At 42.0% G+C, this 24,982-nt stretch overlaps 1 protein-coding gene and 1 pseudogene across 1 annotated transcript in view; both read left to right on the top strand.

Annotated features, from left to right (window-relative positions):
• LOC141457603 (uncharacterized) overlaps positions 1-24,982 on the top strand; it is a gene marked incomplete at its 3' end in the record, with an annotated part of 667,626 nt that overhangs the window by 539,921 nt on the left and 102,723 nt on the right. The gene's annotated exons all lie outside the window — the stretch shown is intronic.
• On the top strand, positions 21,319-22,190 carry LOC141457599 (uncharacterized; annotated as a pseudogene).

The raw sequence follows: 24,982 nt of genomic DNA, 5'->3' as shown, positions 1-24,982 counted from the left end.
TTAAAACAACAGTCCTGAATTCGTCTTTCCGAAGTATTTGTGAGCACAAATAACGCGTAGGTAATATCAAGTAAATTATTCAACAATAATTATTCATTTCTCAATTGTAATTTAATGTAGTCCCTCTAATTTTATTTATAGTAAAATACTGGTATAATTATGTTAGCTGTCAAAAAAATATGCATATCTTATTTATCTTATATTCCAAATATATAACACTGTGGGAAGAATACCTAGATTGAGAATGTAATTGAAGAAAACTATATTATTTTCTATAAAGCCAGATTAATTATTACCTATTATTATAAACAATTTTTTTCTTTTTTTCTATAAAAGTTAAAATTTCCAAATTTTCTTTATAATATAGGACAAATCCTCCTGTGTGACTGTAATTTTATTGCAACAATCTAGATTTTATAGGTTTCGAGAAATAAGTTTGTTAAGCCGCGTACCATCCTTTCTCGGCGGTACCGTTTGACAGTTCTCCATCTCGCCTTTTTCTATTGCTCTCTCTCTCTCCTTATTCCAATTTTCGTAGTACGCGTTATTTTTTTCGTTAATCTTTCCTTTGTTGTCGCCGCTAAATCTTAGTTTTCTGCTATTTTGTGGTTTTGTTTATTTCTCAGTTCCCATGGTTTCAACCTTCCCCTTCTCTATTCTCTCTTAACCGTGGGGTTTTTCCGTCTACTGTAGTTCAGTACGCCTTTGACACTGATCAAGCTAGTTTGTATGTGCCTCTGTACCTGCTTTACAACGCATTTAGTGCGCTTCCGCCGTTCTGCATATTGCCCCGCTCAACCGCACTGTTCTGCCAGCCAGCTCCAGCTGTTCGCTTCAAGTACTGGTACCGCACTTCCGCTTCAACACATCATCACCGGAAGCTTCTCGCACTTCTGGGCTCTATACCTGCTTTGCCTTCCCTTGTACCGCTAGCCATCTTCGCTTCCTAGAAACATTCTACGAATTACTTCTGGTCTGTTTCCGCCTATTTGACCCTTACTTCCCCCTCCGCATCTCTGTGCTGAAACCACACGCACACACACTCAATACACATTCAAACAAGCACACCCCTTTCCTCCGTTTTCTTCCTTTGCCATCCCCTCAACTGCATCATCTTCATCATCAAGCTGAGACTGAGTACCTTCATCTACATTACCTCAAAGGTAAGTGCATCCTTACCCTTCTCTTTTCTATATTTCTTCTAAGTATTTCATCTATCTTAGTTGCGTTACTTTGTCGCGGTGTCAACCTCGGGCACTCATCGATTCTTAAACTGCGTTTACGCTCGCTTTCCTCTCTGCATCTGGGTGTAAGCCTCACGCGCTTACATTTTGGTCCTCCGGGCCGGATATACGCTTATACAGTCCACTATTTCTGCATCTTTAGTTCTGAGTAATGTTACGCTCCCCGATGGGGAAGGCAAAGCAGTGCCACTAGCTCAGTGAAGAAGGGCTGGGGAAGGGCGGTTTATAGTTGCCTTGAGCGCCACGCTGTTGTTTCGAGTGACGGCGAGAAAGGTATATTCTTTAGATGGGGGTGATCGGTGGAGTTTTCTAATCGATTAAACCAATCAGATAAAATTTATTTTAACTCTAATGTTCCTGACCTATTGTATAATAACATTATTGAAGCAATTGAAGAAACTGCAACTCAATTACAATTACTTGAGAGAGAGAGAGAAACATTTTAATGCAAATATTTGCACCGGCAAATAATTACAATATTTACCAAACGAAAAATGTGTGGTTTAATGTAGAATGTAAAGAGGCAAAAAAAAGAGAAAGTTAGTTTTAGAAACTGTAAAAGAAATAATTTTTCACCAATTTTGCTAAAAGAATATTATGACTGCAAAAATTTTTATAAAAAATGTGTAAAAAATACTAAGAAGTTGTTTTATAAACAATATCTGGAACAGTTGGCAAATGTTAAAAATTGCAAGGATTTTTGGGAGGCAATAAACCGAGTCAGAAGGATTAAAGGTAAGAGAGAGCCAGTTCCCTTGGAAAAAATAATTGCTTTTTATAGGGCTCTATACCCTCCCAGAGAGGATTTGAAAATTGTTTGTCCAGGGTTATTTTCGGTACGCGAGCTTGATACGGATATCTCACTAGAAGAACTACAGACTGCCGTGTTGAAGTGTAATAAAGGGAAAGCACCAGGTATTGACACTGTCCCGTATGAGGCATATAAAATCCTACCCGCTAACTGGGAACACTACTTGCTTAATCTTTTTAATACTGTTTTTAATTACGGGGAGATTCCGGACAAATGGGTCGAAATTACAATGCATTTCATACACAAGAAAGGTGATAAAGAAAATCCTGCAAACTATCGAGGTATTGCTCTAATAAATACTATCACGAAACTTTTTCCGAACATCCTTGCTCAGAGGCTAATGAATTGGTCAGAAAAGAACAATATACTACCGGAAGAACAGAATGGATTCAGAAGTAATAGGGGATGCACCGACAATATATTCGTGCTCAGTTCGGCAATAAACATAAGCCTTAGACTTGATAAAAGATCGCTCGTTGCCATCTTTGTAGATTTTAAACGGGTTTTCGACACCGTCAATCACACTATACTGTTTCAGAAGTTAGCACAGATTGGTGTAAGTGTAAAAATGATAAATTTAATAAAAAATATTTATAGTAAATCTAAAATTAAACTTGAAAATCAAGAGATAGAATTAACTAAGGGAATATTACAGGGTGATGTTATTTATCCATTACTTTTCTCGTTGTTCGTCCATGATACAGTTAAGTGCCTTAAGACGGATGGCACTAGCGGTATCGCTATTAATGAGTTAACCGATTTAAACGCCCTTTTATTTGCCGACGATTTGGTCATTCTGTCAAATACAATAGTAGAAGCGCAAAAGAAATTACATCTACTTGAGCAATACTGTGAGAACCATGAACTCGAAGTTAACTTGGATAAAACCAACGCTGTAGTTTTCAAACGAGGTAGAAATAAACACACTAGGCCGTTAATGTATACCAATAAAGAAATTAAAATTTTGGATAAATACTGCTATCTTGGTGTTTTGTTCAATTCGTCGGGTAGATTTCTGAAAAATTCAGAATTTTTTGTTAAAAAAGGTATGCTTGCCTCAGCTAATACCCGAAGTATTTTAAATAAAACGCGCAGCAATAATTGGGCCACTGAGATGACTTTATGTAATTCCATGGTAGAGTCGACGGTGTTATATTCGGCAGAAGTTTGGGCACCTTTATATTGTCATAAATTGGAAGTAGTGCCATTGAGATTTTATAAGTCTTTATATCACTGGCCAAGAAACACACCTAACCATTTTGTAAGATTGGAAAGTGGTCACAATAATATTGAAATAAAAATTGTTAAGCGTATGGTTACATGGCTGTGCAGAGTAATGGAAATGGACTCATCCAGATTACCTAAAATTTGTATTCAAAGGTTGAAAGCTCTAGATAAATGGTCGGGCAATAAAAAACACTATAATTGGTACACACAATTAAAAGAGAAATTGTCCAAGGTTGGAATGATACTGTGGAGTATTTAAACTGGAAATACCCACTTGCTAAAGATCAGGAATCAGGTGGTCGAAAAATAAGAACTAGTCTTTTAGTGTTTACAACGACCATGCATTTATTTTTCTTCACTACATCGTTTTTGGTGATGGTAACCCAAAACCCAGTCTTCAGCCGGCAACGCCGATGTCAGGCGCACTGGTAATGGACTGGATTAAGCTGTAGAAGCCCATGCAGATCCAAGGTGCTGGTGTGAAAGGTTGGAAACGGCAGATGTAGAAGCAAGCCCCCACAATCCGGTTTCCTATGAAACGGAGGACCAGCTCTGGCCTATGGAAAAGATCAGAGCAAAAAGTTATAAAATAGAGGATAAATGTTAAAAGGCCCTTAAATCACCTGTGATAGTAAATAACAAATATAAGGTGGGAAATACCTTGAGGACGAGGCTACCCTGGATCAGCGCTAAGAAGGAGGCTGAGATTAACTGGACGCACACTGTTGAGATGTAGGTACAGCTACCAGGTTTCCGACGTAATGTCCCTTGAACACTGGGATAGCTGGTGTTAATAATGATGCAAAATGCGTGTAATACAGTGCTCACAAGTTGTAGATAGTGCCGAGTAATTAGGTGAAGCAGCGGAAGTGTAGCGTAAGTTGATGAATGATGTAAAAGAGTGAATAAACATCCGCCAGCAAGTCAGACCACTCCCAGGTAGAAGGAATAATAATAATGATAATAGTAATAAGAATAATACCCCAGGGGTAAGGAGGATGTAAAGGATAAAATAGGCTGACTTACCGATTGACGAATTGATTCACCTGTTAATCCACTATTTGAAGCGAATTGGAATAAAGCTGCTTACTAAGTTGAATGGCACAGTATAAAAGGAACCACCACTGCCACAAAAAAGGCCGTCTAGGGCAGATAAATGAATAATGATCAAAAGGCAGACATGTGCTGATAGAAGGCAAGATGGCGTTCCGGTCCAGTTGTAAAAGGCTGTACTGTACAAGCACACAGTTAAAAGGTTGATAAAGCAATGACGAATGACGATAGATGACTACTAATACTAGCCGCCAGGGGTGTTGAACTCAGCACTGCCTACTGAACAGTGTGGCCAGTCAATCGTATGTATAGAAAAATTGGGAGTCCTCCCGCTGGTGTCCCTTTTTTTATAAATTCGCGTAGTAATACGCGACACTGGGGGCCAAAAGGAGAATGACTCCATGTGAAAATCGTAATTAACTAAATATAAGCCATAGAGGCATAAACTACAAAGTGTATATACAAATGAGCAAAGTTCAGGTGTAGCGCTGTGGCTACAGGGAGAGAGTAACGAGAGAATAAGCAGATATGTACCCGGCCTCCACTCAGACTCGCCCAAGGGAAGTCATGCTACGGAGCAAGATTAAGAGACTGAACCCAAGGGGTCAACGTCGTCGAGAGGTCTTGAGAAGATTAGGTAGGGGCCAACAGGAGGAAACGGCGCTGGGCCTTGAAATAAATTATATAAGGCAACCTCTTGAGAGATTGCAAAAAACAAAAGAAGTGTAAAACTGATTGAAATAACTAGCGGAACAAGAAACATAAGATTAAGAATAGTTAATGAAGGTAGCTTGCAATTTAATCATAAATTGGAAGGCGAAAGAGCTTAACTGCTGGACGAGTAAGCTCTGAAGTTGCAGTTTTGAGACGAGCACGTCGTACTATACCATCTGAACCAGGAAAGACCTGCAGTACACGGGCCAAAGGCCAACAAGAGGGCGGAGTGTTATCAGCATCAATCAATACGAGATCTCCAACCGAAAGATTAGGGGAGGTTGAGGTCCACTTCCCACGAGGTGCAAGAGCTGGAAGGTATTCAGATTTCCAGCGTGTCCAAAAATCCTTAATGACGGTCTGAATCCAGTGTAGTTGGCGAGGCGAACATCGTTGAATGGCCGCATCCGCATCTGGTGGTTCAATCAACGATCTACCCAATAGAAAGTGTGCCGGAGTTACGGCGGAGAAATCGTTAGGATCACTGGAGATGGTAGAAAGAGGCCTAGAATTTAAGATGCCTTCAATGCGTATAACAAGAGTATTTAAGACCTTGTAAGTGGGGATGTAACTGGCAATGAGCCTATTCAAATGGTATTTAGCTGATTGAACAGCACGTTCCCACAGCCCTCCTTGGTGAGGTGCAGAAGGTGGGTTGAAATGAAATGATATAGATTTTGAAAAACAAAAATCATTAATAAGTTTAGAAAATTGTAACTCCGCTTGTAATGATTGAAGTGCTCGTGTAAGGGCGGTAGAAGCGCCAACGAAATTAGTTCCGCAGTCTGAATAAAGATGGGCAGGACAGCCGCGTCGGCTAATGAAACGCTGTAGAACGTCTAAGAATTCACTGGTGGAAAGATCCGATGCCAGCTCTAAATGAACAGCTTTAGTAGAGAAGCATACAAATATGCAAAGATAAACTTTGACAGTAAGAGCCTTACGACTGTCCGAGATCCGAATTGTAAATGGCCCTGCAAAATCCATGCCCGTATGTGTAAAAGGAAAGGAGGGATTGACCCTCGCTGATGGAAGTTGACCCATTAAGGGAACGTTATGGGATGGTTTGGCCCGGAAACACACCATACATTTATGGATGCGTGAACGAATAGCTTGTCTGGCTGACAGAATCCAAAAGGAACGTGAAAGATGATAGAGTGTAAGATTTAGCCCTGAATGAAGAAATAAAGTGTGATAAGGGTCAATCAGTAAATTGACTAAATAATGGCTCTTAGGTAAAATAATGGGATGACAAGTTTTAAGAGAAGTAGTATTTTGGAGTCGACCGCCGACTCGAATTAACCCATTAGAATCAATAAAAGGCGTTAAACGCAGTAGTCCGGCAGAGGAAGATCGTCCTGATCGTAAGGCAGAGACATCTTTCTCAAAGGCAGTCCTTTGAATGTAGAAACAAATAGCAGTAATCACATGACTCAATGCCGGGGGGGGGATACCCCTTGACTTTGGACTTCCAAGTGAGTATAAGTTTAATCACAAGGAGTAATGAACTCCATGATGGAATGTGATCAAATAGTTGCACAGTAGGAATCGGAACTACAGTAGCGCATTCAGCTTGGTGTGAAAATTCCGGTGAGACTGAATGCGGAAGAGCCAAAGGGCCAATGTTAGGCCTTGAAGAGGGCGTAGACAGCCATGATGGTCCGTGCCACCACAGTGTATGGTTAAGAAGTGTAGAGGCATTGCAACCTCTTGAAGCAATGTCAGCTGGATTGTCATTAGTGGGTACATAATGCCAAGTGGCAGTGGGAACCCAATCTTGGATCTGGGATACCCGGTTTGAAACATAAACCTTGAACTTATAAGGAGGTAATTGTACCCAATGCAGAACGATCTGCGAATCGGTCCAGAGGTGGACACTTGTGATAGTAAGAATAGAAGAAAATAAGTTCAAGTAATGAGCGGCAAGTGATGCCAACAAATGAGCTCCACACAGTTCCAATCGTGGAATAGTTAAAGTGTGTAAAGGAGCAACGCGCGTTTTAGCGCATAAAAGAGCTGGAGGTGAGCTCGATTCCACCCCAACCAAGTATAAAACAGCTGAATAACCTCGTGCTGAGGCATCAGAGAATCCATGAAGGATGTAGGAAGTAGTAGCCGCAGTGGGCGAGAATGGGCGAGGTAATGTTGCCTGCTCCAAAATAGAAAATTCATGAATAAGAGACTGCCATTGAGAGGCAAGTTGCTCTGGCAAAGGAGTGTCCCATTGGAGAGACTGTCTCCATAAGGCTTGTAAGAAGGCCTTTAAGTTGAATGTAAAGGGTGCAAGCCAACCGCATACGTCAAAAATTTGGGCTGTAAAAGAAAGTACCAAACGTTTGGTAACAGTGCCACTGGGACTGGACTTGATGTCAAGTCGAATGCTAAAGGAATCCGTAGTAGGGTTCCATAATGCGCCCAATAAAGAAATAGAGCACGCTGAAGTGGTGCTGAAAGAAGTGGAAGCAACGTGGTGTTCCAACGGGATTCCCATAAGTAGGGAAGGGTGGTTAGCAACCCATTTACGGAGGTCAAAGCCTCCAGAGTGTAATAGCGCAATAAGTTGATTACGCAGACGTATAGCTGCTGTCAGGGAGTACGCACCCACGGCAACGTCATCAACAAATATGTTTGTTTTTAAAGCAGCAGCTCCCTCAGGAAAATTTGTTTTCTCATCATCGGCAAGCTGAGCCAGTGTACGGAGTGCCAGATAAGGAGCTGATCTTGTGCCGTATGTAACAGTGTTTAAGTAATAAGTGCGTATAGGCTGGTCTGGAGATGACCGCCATAAAATGCATTGGAACTGTCTGTCCTCGTAATGCATAGATATTTGGCGAAACATTTGCCTAATATCACAGGAAAAGACAAATGGATATTGTCTGAACAATGAAATTATATCGGATAAAAGAGGGTGCAATTTAGGACCAGCAAACAAAAGATCGTTTAATGAAGTACCACTGGGGGTTTTAGCAGAGGCGTCGAAGACGACGCGAATCTTGGGGTTGTCCCCATGATTCTTGAAAATCCCATGATGGGGAATATAGTAAGAGACAGGTCCATCAGCTAATTGCATATGGCATTGGTCAAGGTAGTCTTGCATAAATTCAGTATATAATTTCTGAAAGTTAGGATCTGTTTTAAACTTTCGTTCCAAGGCGCAAAAGCGTGAGTACGCGGCAGCATATGAGTTGGCCACTAAGGAAGGATCCTTATTAATGAAAGGTAATCTAACCTGATACCGACCGGAAGCATCACGTGTGGTGGTGTCGCGGTAAAATTGCTCGCACAGCTGTTCCTGTGGAGAAGGTGCAGGAGAAACTGGGGGTGAATCTTCAGCCCGCCAAAAGTTCTCTACAAGGGCATGTAACTCATTGCCTGGTGCTGCGCAGCATGCGGCTACGGCAGAAGAAGTTGAAGTAGTGGGGTTTGAAACAGACCCCGAAGAAGGAGAAGTCGTCACTGGAGCTGATCCCAAGAGAATATAGCCAAACGGAGAAGGTACCGCTACTGGCATATCCGTTCCTAACGTGATAGGAGAGCCTTGACCAAATAACAAAGAGGCTAAATCTGAGCCTAAAATGCAATCGATCCTAGAAGGTTTATCAAAAGAGGGATCGGCTAAAACCAAATGTTTGGCTGCTTCACGTACTGAAGCATTTATTTCAACAGTAGGAGTTGTGACTGCTATTTTATCTAAAATGATAAATGGGTGTTGAGGTGCAAGGATGGAACCACCTATAGTAGCAATATCAAGGGAGCAGACGCCCTTATTTGTTGCGGTAGTATTGCCTATCCCGGAAACAGAAATTGGAGAATGCCAACGCCGACATCCTAATCTCTGTACGCAACGATCAGTTAAGAAAGAGGCTCCAGCTGCGGTGTCTAAAATTCCCCTAAGCACCAAGTAGGAGTGCGGGGATGTTTGAATGCGGACGAGTGTGGTCGCGAGTAAGAGTGACTGCCGCTTAGTGGACACAGTCGTAGCAGCAACATGGGCTGGTACAGTCACCGACACTGTAGGTGGTGATGATTCAGGCTGAGGAGCTCTGGAAGTTCCTGGTGGTGTAGTATTACCAGGCCTCGAAGGAGGAGACTTGGGTTGAGGAGATTCAACTCTCTTCGTGGGAGAAGTTCCAAAATGTAAGAGAGTATGGTGAGGCTTCCCACACCTTTTGCATTTCGCGCGATTAGTGCATTGGGAAATAGAGTGGTTCCGCAAACAATTAATGCAAAGGTTCTTGGATTTAATGAAATTGTAACGCTCGCGGGGTGACTTGGCTTTAAAGTCTTCACAATGAAATATAATGTGTGAAGCTTGATTGCAAAAGTTGCAAGTATATGTTAAGTCTAATGGTTCGGCCGCATAGACAGGCGCCTTAAATTTAGACTGGTTAAATCTAGGCTTAGGCTTACAGTTTGATCTGGGAGTCGGAGTTGAAGTTGCAGTTGGGTGAGAGACGTCCAACTGTCTCTCCTTCAAGCTTTGATCGAGAAATTCGAGGAGTTGGTTGACTGTAACCGTGGAGTTATTTTGAGCATCTCTCCGCCGATATTTTTTATATTCATGTAAGGTGGCTGGATCAAATTTCGAGACCAGTAGTGAAACTATAATGGCTTGATGTTCATCAACCTGGGGCAGAGCCGCCAGTGCACGATAGTGTACATTTAAAGTGTCCACAAATGTGGCAAAGTCCTTAAAGGAGGAGCCCGGTTTAGAAAGGCCAACAAGTCCGTTAGCATGATAATCAATGATGCCCTGAGGATCATCATAACGCTTCTTTAAGATTTTCAAAGCTACTGGGTACATTTCAGGTGTGAAATCCAAATGCGAGATTAAGGTTTGTGAATTGGAATCCAGACCATCATAAAGAAATTGAAACTTTTGAATTGAATTTAGTTGGTTACTCGTATTGATAATGGATTCGAAACGGGAAATAAACCCGCGCCAATCCAAAGGTCTCCCAGAGAATTTAGGTATTGACTGCACCGGATAAAATGCATTAGAGGTGTTAATAGAAGAAGGTGCAGTAGACATAGTAGTATTAATGTCTTGAGGATCAATGCTAAGCCTAGTAGAGCTCGCCGGTAATGAGGAAACTCGAATTAATTCAGATAGTTGTCGCACAAGCCCTGTGTAACAATCGCCAACAGCCTCCAACTGTTGGTCGAGAATCTCAAGGGTAAGGTCAGGCAAGGCCTCAGCTAACTCCCGATAAGGAGTGAGCTCCCCTTTGGCATTATTGTGATCATTTTGAAGAGCATCTAAAAGGGCTTGATACTTAGTCACCGGGGTGGAAAGGGACTGCGAAACCCTATCAATTTCTGCTTGAATTTGATTATAACCGCGAATAGCTAATCGGCATATGCGATTAAATGCCTTGGCAGACAAATGGGGTGACATGGTGAATCAAAGGAAGTCACTAGAGCACAAAAGTTAACAAACAATTCAAATAGTAGAGTAAAAGGCACACTTACCCTACGAAGTAACAAGCATACCAAGATGTGCAAATGTGGATCACAACTTCAATTAAGTATAATAAAATGTGGATCACACTTCAATTAAGTATAATAAAATGTATCTAGAAGCATAGAAGCATGTAAGTATACAATCAAGACAAAAAATATAAAGTAAGGTATACACAATTTAAGTATAATAAAAGGTATCTAGAAGCATAGAAGAATGTAAGTATACAAAATACAAAATGAAATACAAGGCAATGTATAAAAGTAAGCTCAAAGAGTCAAATGGTTACCCAAGACCGGAAGTAAGTGCTAAGGGGGGTGCACGCTAAGTTGGTGCTTATCCACACTCCTTAATACACACAGGCAATAAGCCGATGACAATACTAGACAGGGCTAGATTAAACAGTGATGGTAACACTGTATTCAATGCAAGCGACACTCAAGCAAAGGGGTCGTAAATCCCTGTGATTGGGGTCACCAGACACGTGTAAAATAAAGATGATTTAAAGGGAAATTGTAAAATTCCTTACCGGATGTAGCCAGAAGGAAGAGAGCCCAGAACGGAAATGAAGTATGTCCTCTGTAGTAATACCAGTCGGAAACGGCCCAGAATGCAATTTAAGATTATCCTCTGGTAGTAAATACCAGTAGGAAACGGCCCAGAATACAAATAAAGAATTATCCTCTGGTAGTAAATGTGGAGTATTTAAACTGGAAATACCCACTTGCTAAAGATCAGGAATCAGGTGGTCGAAAAATAAGAACTAGTCTTTTAGTGTTTACAACGACCATGCATTTATTTTTCTTCACTACATCGTTTTTGGTGATGGTAACCCAAAACCCAGTCTTCAGCCGGCAACGCCGATGTCAGGCGCACTGGTAATGGACTGGATTAAGCTGTAGAAGCCCATGCAGATCCAAGGTGCTGGTGTGAAAGGTTGGAAACGGCAGATGTAGAAGCAAGCCCCCACAATCCGGTTTCCTATGAAACGGAGGACCAGCTCTGGCCTATGGAAAAGATCAGAGCAAAAAGTTATAAAATAGAGGATAAATGTTAAAAGGCCCTTAAATCACCTGTGATAGTAAATAACAAATATAAGGTGGGAAATACCTTGAGGACGAGGCTACCCTGGATCAGCGCTAAGAAGGAGGCTGAGATTAACTGGACGCACACTGTTGAGATGTAGGTACAGCTACCAGGTTTCCGACGTAATGTCCCTTGAACACTGGGATAGCTGGTGTTAATAATGATGCAAAATGCGTGTAATACAGTGCTCACAAGTTGTAGATAGTGCCGAGTAATTAGGTGAAGCAGCGGAAGTGTAGCGTAAGTTGATGAATGATGTAAAAGAGTGAATAAACATCCGCCAGCAAGTCAGACCACTCCCAGGTAGAAGGAATAATAATAATGATAATAGTAATAAGAATAATACCCCAGGGGTAAGGAGGATGTAAAGGATAAAATAGGCTGACTTACCGATTGACGAATTGATTCACCTGTTAATCCACTATTTGAAGCGAATTGGAATAAAGCTGCTTACTAAGTTGAATGGCACAGTATAAAAGGAACCACCACTGCCACAAAAAAGGCCGTCTAGGGCAGATAAATGAATAATGATCAAAAGGCAGACATGTGCTGATAGAAGGCAAGATGGCGTTCCGGTCCAGTTGTAAAAGGCTGTACTGTACAAGCACACAGTTAAAAGGTTGATAAAGCAATGACGAATGACGATAGATGACTACTAATACTAGCCGCCAGGGGTGTTGAACTCAGCACTGCCTACTGAACAGTGTGGCCAGTCAATCGTATGTATAGAAAAATTGGGAGTCCTCCCGCTGGTGTCCCTTTTTTTATAAATTCGCGTAGTAATACGCGACACTGGGGGCCAAAAGGAGAATGACTCCATGTGAAAATCGTAATTAACTAAATATAAGCCATAGAGGCATAAACTACAAAGTGTATATACAAATGAGCAAAGTTCAGGTGTAGCGCTGTGGCTACAGGGAGAGAGTAACGAGAGAATAAGCAGATATGTACCCGGCCTCCACTCAGACTCGCCCAAGGGAAGTCATGCTACGGAGCAAGATTAAGAGACTGAACCCAAGGGGTCAACGTCGTCGAGAGGTCTTGAGAAGATTAGGTAGGGGCCAACAGGAGGAAACGGCGCTGGGCCTTGAAATAAATTATATAAGGCAACCTCTTGAGAGATTGCAAAAAACAAAAGAAGTGTAAAACTGATTGAAATAACTAGCGGAACAAGAAACATAAGATTAAGAATAGTTAATGAAGGTAGCTTGCAATTTAATCATAAATTGGAAGGCGAAAGAGCTTAACTGCTGGACGAGTAAGCTCTGAAGTTGCAGTTTTGAGACGAGCACGTCGTACTATACCATCTGAACCAGGAAAGACCTGCAGTACACGGGCCAAAGGCCAACAAGAGGGCGGAGTGTTATCAGCATCAATCAATACGAGATCTCCAACCGAAAGATTAGGGGAGGTTGAGGTCCACTTCCCACGAGGTGCAAGAGCTGGAAGGTATTCAGATTTCCAGCGTGTCCAAAAATCCTTAATGACGGTCTGAATCCAGTGTAGTTGGCGAGGCGAACATCGTTGAATGGCCGCATCCGCATCTGGTGGTTCAATCAACGATCTACCCAATAGAAAGTGTGCCGGAGTTACGGCGGAGAAATCGTTAGGATCACTGGAGATGGTAGAAAGAGGCCTAGAATTTAAGATGCCTTCAATGCGTATAACAAGAGTATTTAAGACCTTGTAAGTGGGGATGTAACTGGCAATGAGCCTATTCAAATGGTATTTAGCTGATTGAACAGCACGTTCCCACAGCCCTCCTTGGTGAGGTGCAGAAGGTGGGTTGAAATGAAATGATATAGATTTTGAAAAACAAAAATCATTAATAAGTTTAGAAAATTGTAACTCCGCTTGTAATGATTGAAGTGCTCGTGTAAGGGCGGTAGAAGCGCCAACGAAATTAGTTCCGCAGTCTGAATAAAGATGGGCAGGACAGCCGCGTCGGCTAATGAAACGCTGTAGAACGTCTAAGAATTCACTGGTGGAAAGATCCGATGCCAGCTCTAAATGAACAGCTTTAGTAGAGAAGCATACAAATATGCAAAGATAAACTTTGACAGTAAGAGCCTTACGACTGTCCGAGATCCGAATTGTAAATGGCCCTGCAAAATCCATGCCCGTATGTGTAAAAGGAAAGGAGGGATTGACCCTCGCTGATGGAAGTTGACCCATTAAGGGAACGTTATGGGATGGTTTGGCCCGGAAACACACCATACATTTATGGATGCGTGAACGAATAGCTTGTCTGGCTGACAGAATCCAAAAGGAACGTGAAAGATGATAGAGTGTAAGATTTAGCCCTGAATGAAGAAATAAAGTGTGATAAGGGTCAATCAGTAAATTGACTAAATAATGGCTCTTAGGTAAAATAATGGGATGACAAGTTTTAAGAGAAGTAGTATTTTGGAGTCGACCGCCGACTCGAATTAACCCATTAGAATCAATAAAAGGCGTTAAACGCTGTAGTCCGGCAGAGGAAGATCGTCCTGATCGTAAGGCAGAGACATCTTTCTCAAAGGCAGTCCTTTGAATGTAGAAACAAATAGCAGTAATCACATGACTCAATGCCGGGGGGGGATACCCCTTGACTTTGGACTTCCAAGTGAGTATAAGTTTAATCACAAGGAGTAATGAACTCCATGATGGAATGTGATCAAATAGTTGCACAGTAGGAATCGGAACTACAGTAGCGCATTCAGCTTGGAGTGAAAATTCCGGTGAGACTGAATGCGGAAGAGCCAAAGGGCCAATGTTAGGCCTTGAAGAGGGCGTAGACAGCCATGATGGTCCGTGCCACCACAGTGTATGGTTAAGAAGTGTAGAGGCATTGCAACCTCTTGAAGCAATGTCAGCTGGATTGTCATTAGTGGGTACATAATGCCAAGTGGCAGTGGGAACCCAATCTTGGATCTGGGATACCCGGTTTGAAACATAAACCTTGAACTTATAAGGAGGTAATTGTACCCAATGCAGAACGATCTGCGAATCGGTCCAGAGGTGGACACTTGTGATAGTAAGAATAGAAGAAAATAAGTTCAAGTAATGAGCGGCAAGTGATGCCAACAAATGAGCTCCACACAGTTCCAATCGTGGAATAGTTAAAGTGTGTAAAGGAGCAACGCGCGTTTTAGCGCATAAAAGAGCTGGAGGTGAGCTCGATTCCACCCCAACCAAGTATAAAACAGCTGAATAACCTCGTGCTGAGGCATCAGAGAATCCATGAAGGATGTAGGAAGTAGTAGCCGCAGTGGGCGAGAATGGGCGAGGTAATGTTGCCTGCTCCAAAATAGAAAATTCATGAATAAGAGACTGCCATTGAGAGGCAAGTTGCTCTGGCAAAGGAGTGTCCCATTGGAGAGACTGTCTCCATAAGGCTTGTAAGAAGGCCTTTAAGTTGAATGTAAAGGGTGCAAGCCAACCGCATACGTCAAAAATTTGGGCTGTAAAAGAAAGTACCAAACGTTTGGTAACAGTGCCACTGGGACTGGACTTGATGTCAAGTCGAATGCTAAAGGAATCCGTAGTAGGGTTCCATAATGCGCCCAATAAAGAAATAGAGCACGCTGAAGTGGTGCTGAAAGAAGTGGAAGCAACGTGGTGTTCCAACGGGATTCCCATAAGTAGGGAAGGGTGGTTAGCAACCCATTTACGGAGGTCAAAGCCTCCAGAGTGTAATAGCGCAATAAGTTGATTACGCAGACGTATAGCTGCTGTCAGGGAGTACGCACCCACGGCAACGTCATCAACAAATATGTTTGTTTTTAAAGCAGCAGCTCCCTCAGGAAAATTTGTTTTCTCATCATCGGCAAGCTGAGCCAGTGTACGGAGTGCCAGATAAGGAGCTGATCTTGTGCCGTATGTAACAGTGTTTAAGTAATAAGTGCGTATAGGCTGGTCTGGAGATGACCGCCATAAAATGCATTGGAACTGTCTGTCCTCGTAATGCATAGATATTTGGCGAAACATTTGCCTAATATCACAGGAAAAGACAAATGGATATTGTCTGAACAATGAAATTATATCGGATAAAAGAGGGTGCAATTTAGGACCAGCAAACAAAAGATCGTTTAATGAAGTACCACTGGGGGTTTTAGCAGAGGCGTCGAAGACGACGCGAATCTTGGGGTTGTCCCCATGATTCTTGAAAATCCCATGATGGGGAATATAGTAAGAGACAGGTCCATCAGCTAATTGCATATGGCATTGGTCAAGGTAGTCTTGCATAAATTCAGTATATAATTTCTGAAAGTTAGGATCTGTTTTAAACTTTCGTTCCAAGGCGCAAAAGCGTGAGTACGCGGCAGCATATGAGTTGGCCACTAAGGAAGGATCCTTATTAATGAAAGGTAATCTAACCTGATACCGACCGGAAGCATCACGTGTGGTGGTGTCGCGGTAAAATTGCTCGCACAGCTGTTCCTGTGGAGAAGGTGCAGGAGAAACTGGGGGTGAATCTTCAGCCCGCCAAAAGTTCTCTACAAGGGCATGTAACTCATTGCCTGGTGCTGCGCAGCATGCGGCTACGGCAGAAGAAGTTGAAGTAGTGGGGTTTGAAACAGACCCCGAAGAAGGAGAAGTCGTCACTGGAGCTGATCCCAAGAGAATATAGCCAAACGGAGAAGGTACCGCTACTGGCATATCCGTTCCTAACGTGATAGGAGAGCCTTGACCAAATAACAAAGAGGCTAAATCTGAGCCTAAAATGCAATCGATCCTAGAAGGTTTATCAAAAGAGGGATCGGCTAAAACCAAATGTTTGGCTGCTTCACGTACTGAAGCATTTATTTCAACAGTAGGAGTTGTGACTGCTATTTTATCTAAAATGATAAATGGGTGTTGAGGTGCAAGGATGGAACCACCTATAGTAGCAATATCAAGGGAGCAGACGCCCTTATTTGTTGCGGTAGTATTGCCTATCCCGGAAACAGAAATTGGAGAATGCCAACGCCGACATCCTAATCTCTGTACGCAACGATCAGTTAAGAAAGAGGCTCCAGCTGCGGTGTCTAAAATTCCCCTAAGCACCAAGTAGGAGTGCGGGGATGTTTGAATGCGGACGAGTGTGGTCGCGAGTAAGAGTGACTGCCGCTTAGTGGACACAGTCGTAGCAGCAACATGGGCTGGTACAGTCACCGACACTGTAGGTGGTGATGATTCAGGCTGAGGAGCTCTGGAAGTTCCTGGTGGTGTAGTATTACCAGGCCTCGAAGGAGGAGACTTGGGTTGAGGAGATTCAACTCTCTTCGTGGGAGAAGTTCCAAAATGTAAGAGAGTATGGTGAGGCTTCCCACACCTTTTGCATTTCGCGCGATTAGTGCATTGGGAAATAGAGTGGTTCCGCAAACAATTAATGCAAAGGTTCTTGGATTTAATGAAATTGTAACGCTCGCGGGGTGACTTGGCTTTAAAGTCTTCACAATGAAATATAATGTGTGAAGCTTGATTGCAAAAGTTGCAAGTATATGTTAAGTCTAATGGTTCGGCCGCATAGACAGGCGCCTTAAATTTAGACTGGTTAAATCTAGGCTTAGGCTTACAGTTTGATCTGGGAGTCGGAGTTGAAGTTGCAGTTGGGTGAGAGACGTCCAACTGTCTCTCCTTCAAGCTTTGATCGAGAAATTCGAGGAGTTGGTTGACTGTAACCGTGGAGTTATTTTGAGCATCTCTCCGCCGATATTTTTTATATTCATGTAAGGTGGCTGGATCAAATTTCGAGACCAGTAGTGAAACTATAATGGCTTGATGTTCATCAACCTGGGGCAGAGCCGCCAGTGCACGATAGTGTACATTTAAAGTGTCCACAAATGTGGCAAAGTCCTTAAAGGAGGAGCCCGGTTTAGAAAGGCCAACAAGTCCGTTAGCATGATAATCAATGATGCCCTGAGGATCATCATAACGCTTCTTTAAGATTTTCAAAGCTACTGGGTACATTTCAGGTGTGAAATCCAAATGCGAGATTAAGGTTTGTGAATTGGAATCCAGACCATCATAAAGAAATTGAAACTTTTGAATTGAATTTAGTTGGTTACTCGTATTGATAATGGATTCGAAACGGGAAATAAACCCGCGCCAATCCAAAGGTCTCCCAGAGAATTTAGGTATTGACTGCACCGGATAAAATGCATTAGAGGTGTTAATAGAAGAAGGTGCAGTAGACATAGTAGTATTAATGTCTTGAGGATCAATGCTAAGCCTAGTAGAGCTCGCCGGTAATGAGGAAACTCGAATTAATTCAGATAGTTGTCGCACAAGCCCTGTGTAACAATCGCCAACAGCCTCCAACTGTTGGTCGAGAATCTCAAGGGTAAGGTCAGGCAAGGCCTCAGCTAACTCCCGATAAGGAGTGAGCTCCCCTTTGGCATTATTGTGATCATTTTGAAGAGCATCTAAAAGGGCTTGATACTTAGTCACCGGGGTGGAAAGGGACTGCGAAACCCTATCAATTTCTGCTTGAATTTGATTATAACCGCGAATAGCTAATCGGCATATGCGATTAAATGCCTTGGCAGACAAATGGGGTGACATGGTGAATCAAAGGAAGTCACTAGAGCACAAAAGTTAACAAACAATTCAAATAGTAGAGTAAAAGGCACACTTACCCTACGAAGTAACAAGCATACCAAGATGTGCAAATGTGGATCACAACTTCAATTAAGTATAATAAAATGTGGATCACACTTCAATTAAGTATAATAAAATGTATCTAGAAGCATAGAAGCATGTAAGTATACAATCAAGACAAAAAATATAAAGTAAGGTATACACAATTTAAGTATAATAAAAGGTATCTAGAAGCATAGAAGAATGTAAGTATACAAAATACAAAATGAAATACAAGGCAATGTATAAAAGTAAGCTCAAAGAGTCAAATGGTTACCCAAGACCGGAAGTAAGTGCTAAGGGGGGTGCACGCTAAGTTGGTGCTTATCCACACTCCTTAATACACACAGGCAATAAGCCGATGACAATACTAGACAGGGCTAGATTAAACAGTGATGGTAACACTGTATTCAATGCAAGCGACACTCAAGCAAAGGGGTCGTAAATCCCTGTGATTGGGGTCACCAGACACGTGTAAAATAAAGATGATTTAAAGGGAAATTGTAAAATTCCTTACCGGATGTAGCCAGAAGGAAGAGAGCCCAGAACGGAAATGAAGTATGTCCTCTGTAGTAATACCAGTCGGAAACGGCCCAGAATGCAATTTAAGATTATCCTCTGGTAGTAAATACCAGTAGGAAACGGCCCAGAATACAAATAAAGAATTATCCTCTGGTAGTAAATGTGGAGTATTTAAACTGGAAATACCCACTTGCTAAAGATCAGGAATCAGGTGGTCGAAAAATAAGAACTAGTCTTTTAGTGTTTACAACGACCATGCATTTATTTTTCTTCACTACATCGTTTTTGGTGATGGTAACCCAAAACCCAGTCTTCAGCCGGCAACGCCGATGTCAGGCGCACTGGTAATGGACTGGATTAAGCTGTAGAAGCCCATGCAGATCCAAGGTGCTGGTGTGAAAGGTTGGAAACGGCAGATGTAGAAGCAAGCCCCCACAATCCGGTTTCCTATGAAACGGAGGACCAGCTCTGGCCTATGGAAAAGATCAGAGCAAAAAGTTATAAAATAGAGGATAAATGTTAAAAGGCCCTTAAATCACCTGTGATAGTAAATAACAAATATAAGGTGGGAAATACCTTGAGGACGAGGCTACCCTGGATCAGCGCTAAGAAGGAGGCTGAGATTAACTGGACGCACACTGTTGAGATGTAGGTACAGCTACCAGGTTTCCGACGTAATGTCCCTTGAACACTGGGATAGCTGGTGTTAATAATGATGCAAAATGCGTGTAATACAGTGCTCACAAGTTGTAGATAGTGCCGAGTAATTAGGTGAAGCAGCGGAAGTGTAGCGTAAGTTGATGAATGATGTAAAAGAGTGAATAAACATCCGCCAGCAAGTCAGACCACTCCCAGGTAGAAGGAATAATAATAATGATAATAGTAATAAGAATAATACCCCAGGGGTAAGGAGGATGTAAAGGATAAAATAGGCTGACTTACCGATTGACGAATTGATTCACCTGTTAATCCACTATTTGAAGCGAATTGGAATAAAGCTGCTTACTAAGTTGAATGGCACAGTATAAAAGGAACCACCACTGCCACAAAAAAGGCCGTCTAGGGCAGATAAATGAATAATGATCAAAAGGCAGACATGTGCTGATAGAAGGCAAGATGGCGTTCCGGTCCAGTTGTAAAAGGCTGTACTGTACAAGCACACAGTTAAAAGGTTGATAAAGCAATGACGAATGACGATAGATGACTACTAATACTAGCCGCCAGGGGTGTTGAACTCAGCACTGCCTACTGAACAGTGTGGCCAGTCAATCGTATGTATAGAAAAATTGGGAGTCCTCCCGCTGGTGTCCCTTTTTTTATAAATTCGCGTAGTAATACGCGACAGATACATATCATAAATTATGAAAATCCAGATATAATACGCAAAGAATTACCTAACTTAGTGGAAAAATATGTAAACCACCATATTAGTAAAGATGTAGAATCTGTTCTTAATTCTAACTATAACAAAATGTATAGTTGCATAAGTGCCCTAGGCTTTAAAGAAAGTTATTTGCAAATTCATTGTAATTTAAGTAAACGCAGAATATTAAGCCAATTAAGGATATCAAATGAGAACCGATTTAAATTATTTTTTAAAGGAAATTTGTATACACTTGAAACAGGGGAAAATTGTACAATTTGTAATCTTCAGAAACCTGAAAATTTAATTCATTTCTTGTTAAATTGTCCAATATATAGTAGCTGCCGTAAAAAATACTTAACTAAATATATTGATAGATCGTTAGATGAGCTGGGTAATTTGGAAAAAATTTTATGTATTTCTGATTTGGAGCACTTGAATAATGTGTATTATTATACAGTCTCAGCACTGAAAGTAAGAGCTTTTATTTTGAATGAATAGTGTTTGTAGTTTGGCTTTCGACCACACTATATTGTCTTGTGCATTGATCTGTTAAATAGTTCCACCAGAAGTTGGTGATTTTGTTTATTAAATTTATTTTTGTTCCTTTTAATTCAATACAAGTTTGTAAGTTACTATTTTCTTATTTATATAAATATTATTGTATTCACTATCAACTCCTTGTTGGGAGATATTGTAATCTCAAAAAACAATAAAATCTATGTCTAGTCTAGTCTAGTCTATGTCTAGTCTAGTCTGTTGTTTCGAGTGAAATAAGTACCGGTTTCAAGGGGATAAATGAAAATAAATAAAAGAAAATAAAATAATAATCGATTAAACAAAAGGTGTAGGGAGAGAGGATGTTTATGGGCTGGTAAGAGTAGGTTCTTGGGGGTACAGCAGCGAAAACCCCCAATACCCGGAATAGTAGGTTGGCTGGAGTAAAAGAGAGAACAGTAACTATAAGGAAGCAGGAATTTGATTTAATTTAGATTTACGGAGCAATCAGTCATCGTGTAATGCACCAGCTACAGCAGGTCGTACTCACTTCAATATCAGAATAGGCTATTTTATGATCTATAACAGAAAATATAATGCTTGGTTAGCAATTCTTGAACATGAATATTATATTAGTTATACAAACAAAGCTTGGAATTAAATTAATGGGCCCAGCTGACCAAAGAATATTTTCAACACATTGTATACATTTAATAAGAAAAATAAATAAATTTAAATAATAATAATAATAAAAAAACTTCAGTTCAGAATAATAACGGATTCAAACTTTGTCAAATTGTCCAATCTCCATTACCTTTGCTACCACCAGCGCTGGGGTTCACTCACCGCTCCTTTTAAATTCAACTTGAATTGGGCAGACACCTGGTTCTCTACTCTTGCCTGTACGCCTTTAGAGTTTTCGTTCTCTCGGTACACGATAAATCCTTCTGCAAGCGAGTTTTCGTTTACTTTTCTTCACCAGCTATCCAAAGGCTCAATTTACTTCGCCAGCGTCAGAACTCTGTTCGGTTCGCAACATTTTTTTTTTTCATCTGCTCCCACTGCCTTCTGTACTCCTGGATTTTCTCTCTTCTTTTGTTTCCGCTCACTTTTGGTCTTCTAACCCTTTCTTTTCCCAACTATTACTAAGCCTAATTTTTTTTTTTTATTACACAAAATCAAATTCACTTCATTAAGAGGTGCATTACAAATGACTGACCCCCTCTCAACAAAAAAAAAAATTATTTATTTATATATTTTGGTTTTTGTCTGTATAAATAATCACTGCCTCCCTCTCTCCCACCAGACTGACTGACCTAGCTATTATTTTCTTTTTAACCCCTAACATTCTCCCTTCCTTCCTAGGAAGGAAAATAATAGCACAACGAGAAATAGCCTGATTAATAACTTTTATTAACTTTGAATGTAGCGACAACCTGGGAGAGAAAAGTTAACGAAGGAAGGAATTAATGGGACTAGGACACTTCTTGCACTGGTTGTTCTTTAAGGTCCTTTACGCTCCATACCCCCGCAAATACTCCTGTTGAGGGGTCTTCAAGTTCGTACGCTACAGAGGAAATCTTTTTCCTCACCTTCCGTTTGACAAACTTCGGTGCCAGCATCGCCGAAAAGTAAGATGAAGCATCGGATTGTGGATGGGTTCTACACCATACTACCTGCCCCTCTAGATATTCCACAGGCCTTCTCCTTAAATTATAAGCGCGTTGCGCCTTTTCATAAGCGCGATCGAGACGGTCCTGGACTTCCTTGTAAAGGATTGGCATCGCCTTCAGCTTTTCCATATGTCGTTCGCGATTCAGACCTATTTCACTGCTGGTCTCATCCGGTGGGTCCCTCTCATACTCAAACGCGGTCCTGGGCAGTTCTCGGCCGTAGTTTAGGTATGCGGGAGTGTACCCGGTGGCGTCGTGTACTGCTGTCTTTATCGCGAATTCCAGTTTTGATAGCTCCTTATCCCAATGGCGATGGTTCTCCCGGATATAAGACGACATCATGGTTTTTATTACCCTATTAACTCTCTCCGTGGGATTCGCCTGAGGGTGATAAAGACTGGTGAACCACGTCTTTGTCCCATATTCTTGCATGTTTTCCTGTAACTGGCGACCTTTGAACTGTACGCCATTGTCACAGATGATTATCTGGGGAACACCAAACTTCAGAAAAACTTTTTCTTCCAACAAGTTTGCTATCTTATTGGATGTGGCGGTCCGCAACGGAAGTAATATGGAATACTTTGAAAAATAGTTGCATACCACTAGCAGCCATCTGTTTAATTTAGTGGACAAGGGAAGTGGGCCCATTAGATCGGCAGTAATTACCTGCCAGGGGCTTTCCGCAACTCTCTGCCCTCCCATCAACCCTGCTGGTCCCTGTTGAGAGGGTTTCATTGCGAGACAGGTCGGATACCTAGCAACGTACCTCGCTGTATCTGCAGCCATTCCTGGCCAATAATAACCTTCCTTCAGTCGCTGAAGAGTCTTGTAGGAACCTAAATGACCTGACATAGAACTATCATGGAAGTCGAATAACAGCTTCTTCCTTTCGCTTTTTGGCACCACTAACTTCCAAGGACGATCCTCCCCCAAGATTTTCCTTCGATCCACTATTCTCTTGTACAGTTTCGACCCTTCTACTTTCCATAGTGGGTACTCATCAGGTCGCGTACTGACTTTAGTGCACAAATCTCGGTACCAGGAGTCTGTATGGCCAGTGCAATCTATTGCCGTCACCTCGGCATCCTCCTCAACCCTTGAAAGTGCATCCGCGGCCGCGTTTAACTTCCCCGGTCGGTGACGGATTTGGAAAGTGTATTGCTGAAATTTCACAGCCCACCTGGGTAGCCTGCCTTGTGGATCTTTTAGATTATTAAGCCACTTAAGCGCCATGTGATCAGTGACTACCGTAAATTCCATCCCCTCTAAGTAGGGTCTGAATTTCTCTATTGCCCAGAGAACGGCCAGGCACTCTTGCTCGGTAGTCGAGAACTTTTTCTCAGAGGCGGTCAGTCCTCTGCTAGCGTAGGCTATCGCCTTTTCGCCCTCCGGATACTCTTGGCACAAAATAGCCCCTACGCCCGAAGAGGACGCGTCTGTTTGAAGGATAAAGGGTAGGCTAAAATCTGGACAGGTCAAGATCGGTGAAGAAATAAGTTTATCTTTTATGGCAATGAATGCTGTTTCCTGTTCTTCATTCCATTGCCACCTTTTCCCTTTCTTTAGCAAGTTGGTTAACGGTGATTTTATGGTTGAAAAGTCTGGGACAAATCGACGATACCACGACGCTAGGCCTATAAAACGTCTAACCTGCCTGATAGACTTTGGGGCTGGAAAAGTCATAATTGATGAGACCTTCTCAGGGTCTACTTGTAACCCATCCTTATTCACAACGTAGCCCAGGTACCTCAATTGCGACCTACAAAAGCGACATTTGTCCCAATTTATAGTTAATTTTGATTCAGCCAGTCGCCGAAATACCTCTTCTAGTACCTCTACATGTTTTCCGAATTCGTTCGTCACCACCACAATGTCGTCGAGGTATACGAAAACATGTGGTTCTAGGTCAGCCCCCAGAACATGATCAATAAGCCTTTGCCACGTGGCTGGGGCGTTATGAAGCCCAAATGGCATTCTCGTGAATTCAAAGAGCCCACGACCAGGTACTGTAAAGGCTGCCTTTCTTGACTACTTTCCTCCATTTGGATCTGCCAATAGGCCGACTTTATGTCTACGGACGAGAGATAATGTCCATCTCTTAACCGATCGAGAATCTGAGTGACAAAAGGAAGAGGATAGGCATCTCTCTTCGTAACCGCGTTTACCTGCCTGTAATCCACACAAAACCGATAAGTTCCGTCTGATTTCTTTACCAGTACGACCGGTGATGACCATGGGCTTTTGGATGGGACTACTATACCTTGCTCAAGCATGTCATCCAGCTCTTTGTTCAATAATTCTTGAACATGTGGCGAAACCGGGTAGTAGCGCTGTTTGATCGGACGGTGGTCTGTCTCGATCATGTGCTTGACTCTGCTGGTGCACCCTAGTTTCTGAGGTCGGGTCCCCTTCCATTTAGAAATCAGTTCCTCTAAGATTGGCTTCTGCCACTCCTCTAAGGAGGACTGATCAATTAAAGCTGGGGCCACCTCTACCGCCATGACTGAATCATTGAAGGTCCACGTTCGATTCCCTATGTCAGGTAATATACTCATGTTCGCCCAAAAATCTACTCCGAGAATTAGTGGGTATTTCAAGTTCGGTACTACTAGGAAGTCGATCATCCTAACTTTATCGCACAACACTACTGGTAATGATACACATCCCAAAGCAGGTAATTTGTGCCCATCCGCTAAAGAAACAGTCACCGATTTAGTGACATCCAGT

Source organism: Rhodnius prolixus, unplaced genomic scaffold (assembly GCF_049639745.1).
Source record: "Rhodnius prolixus isolate KJV_2025 unplaced genomic scaffold, Rpr scaffold_34, whole genome shotgun sequence".
Taxonomy (NCBI): domain Eukaryota; kingdom Metazoa; phylum Arthropoda; class Insecta; order Hemiptera; family Reduviidae; genus Rhodnius; species Rhodnius prolixus.
The sequence above is the reverse complement of the archived record's forward strand: the minus strand, read 5'-3'. Positions and strand labels throughout refer to the sequence as shown.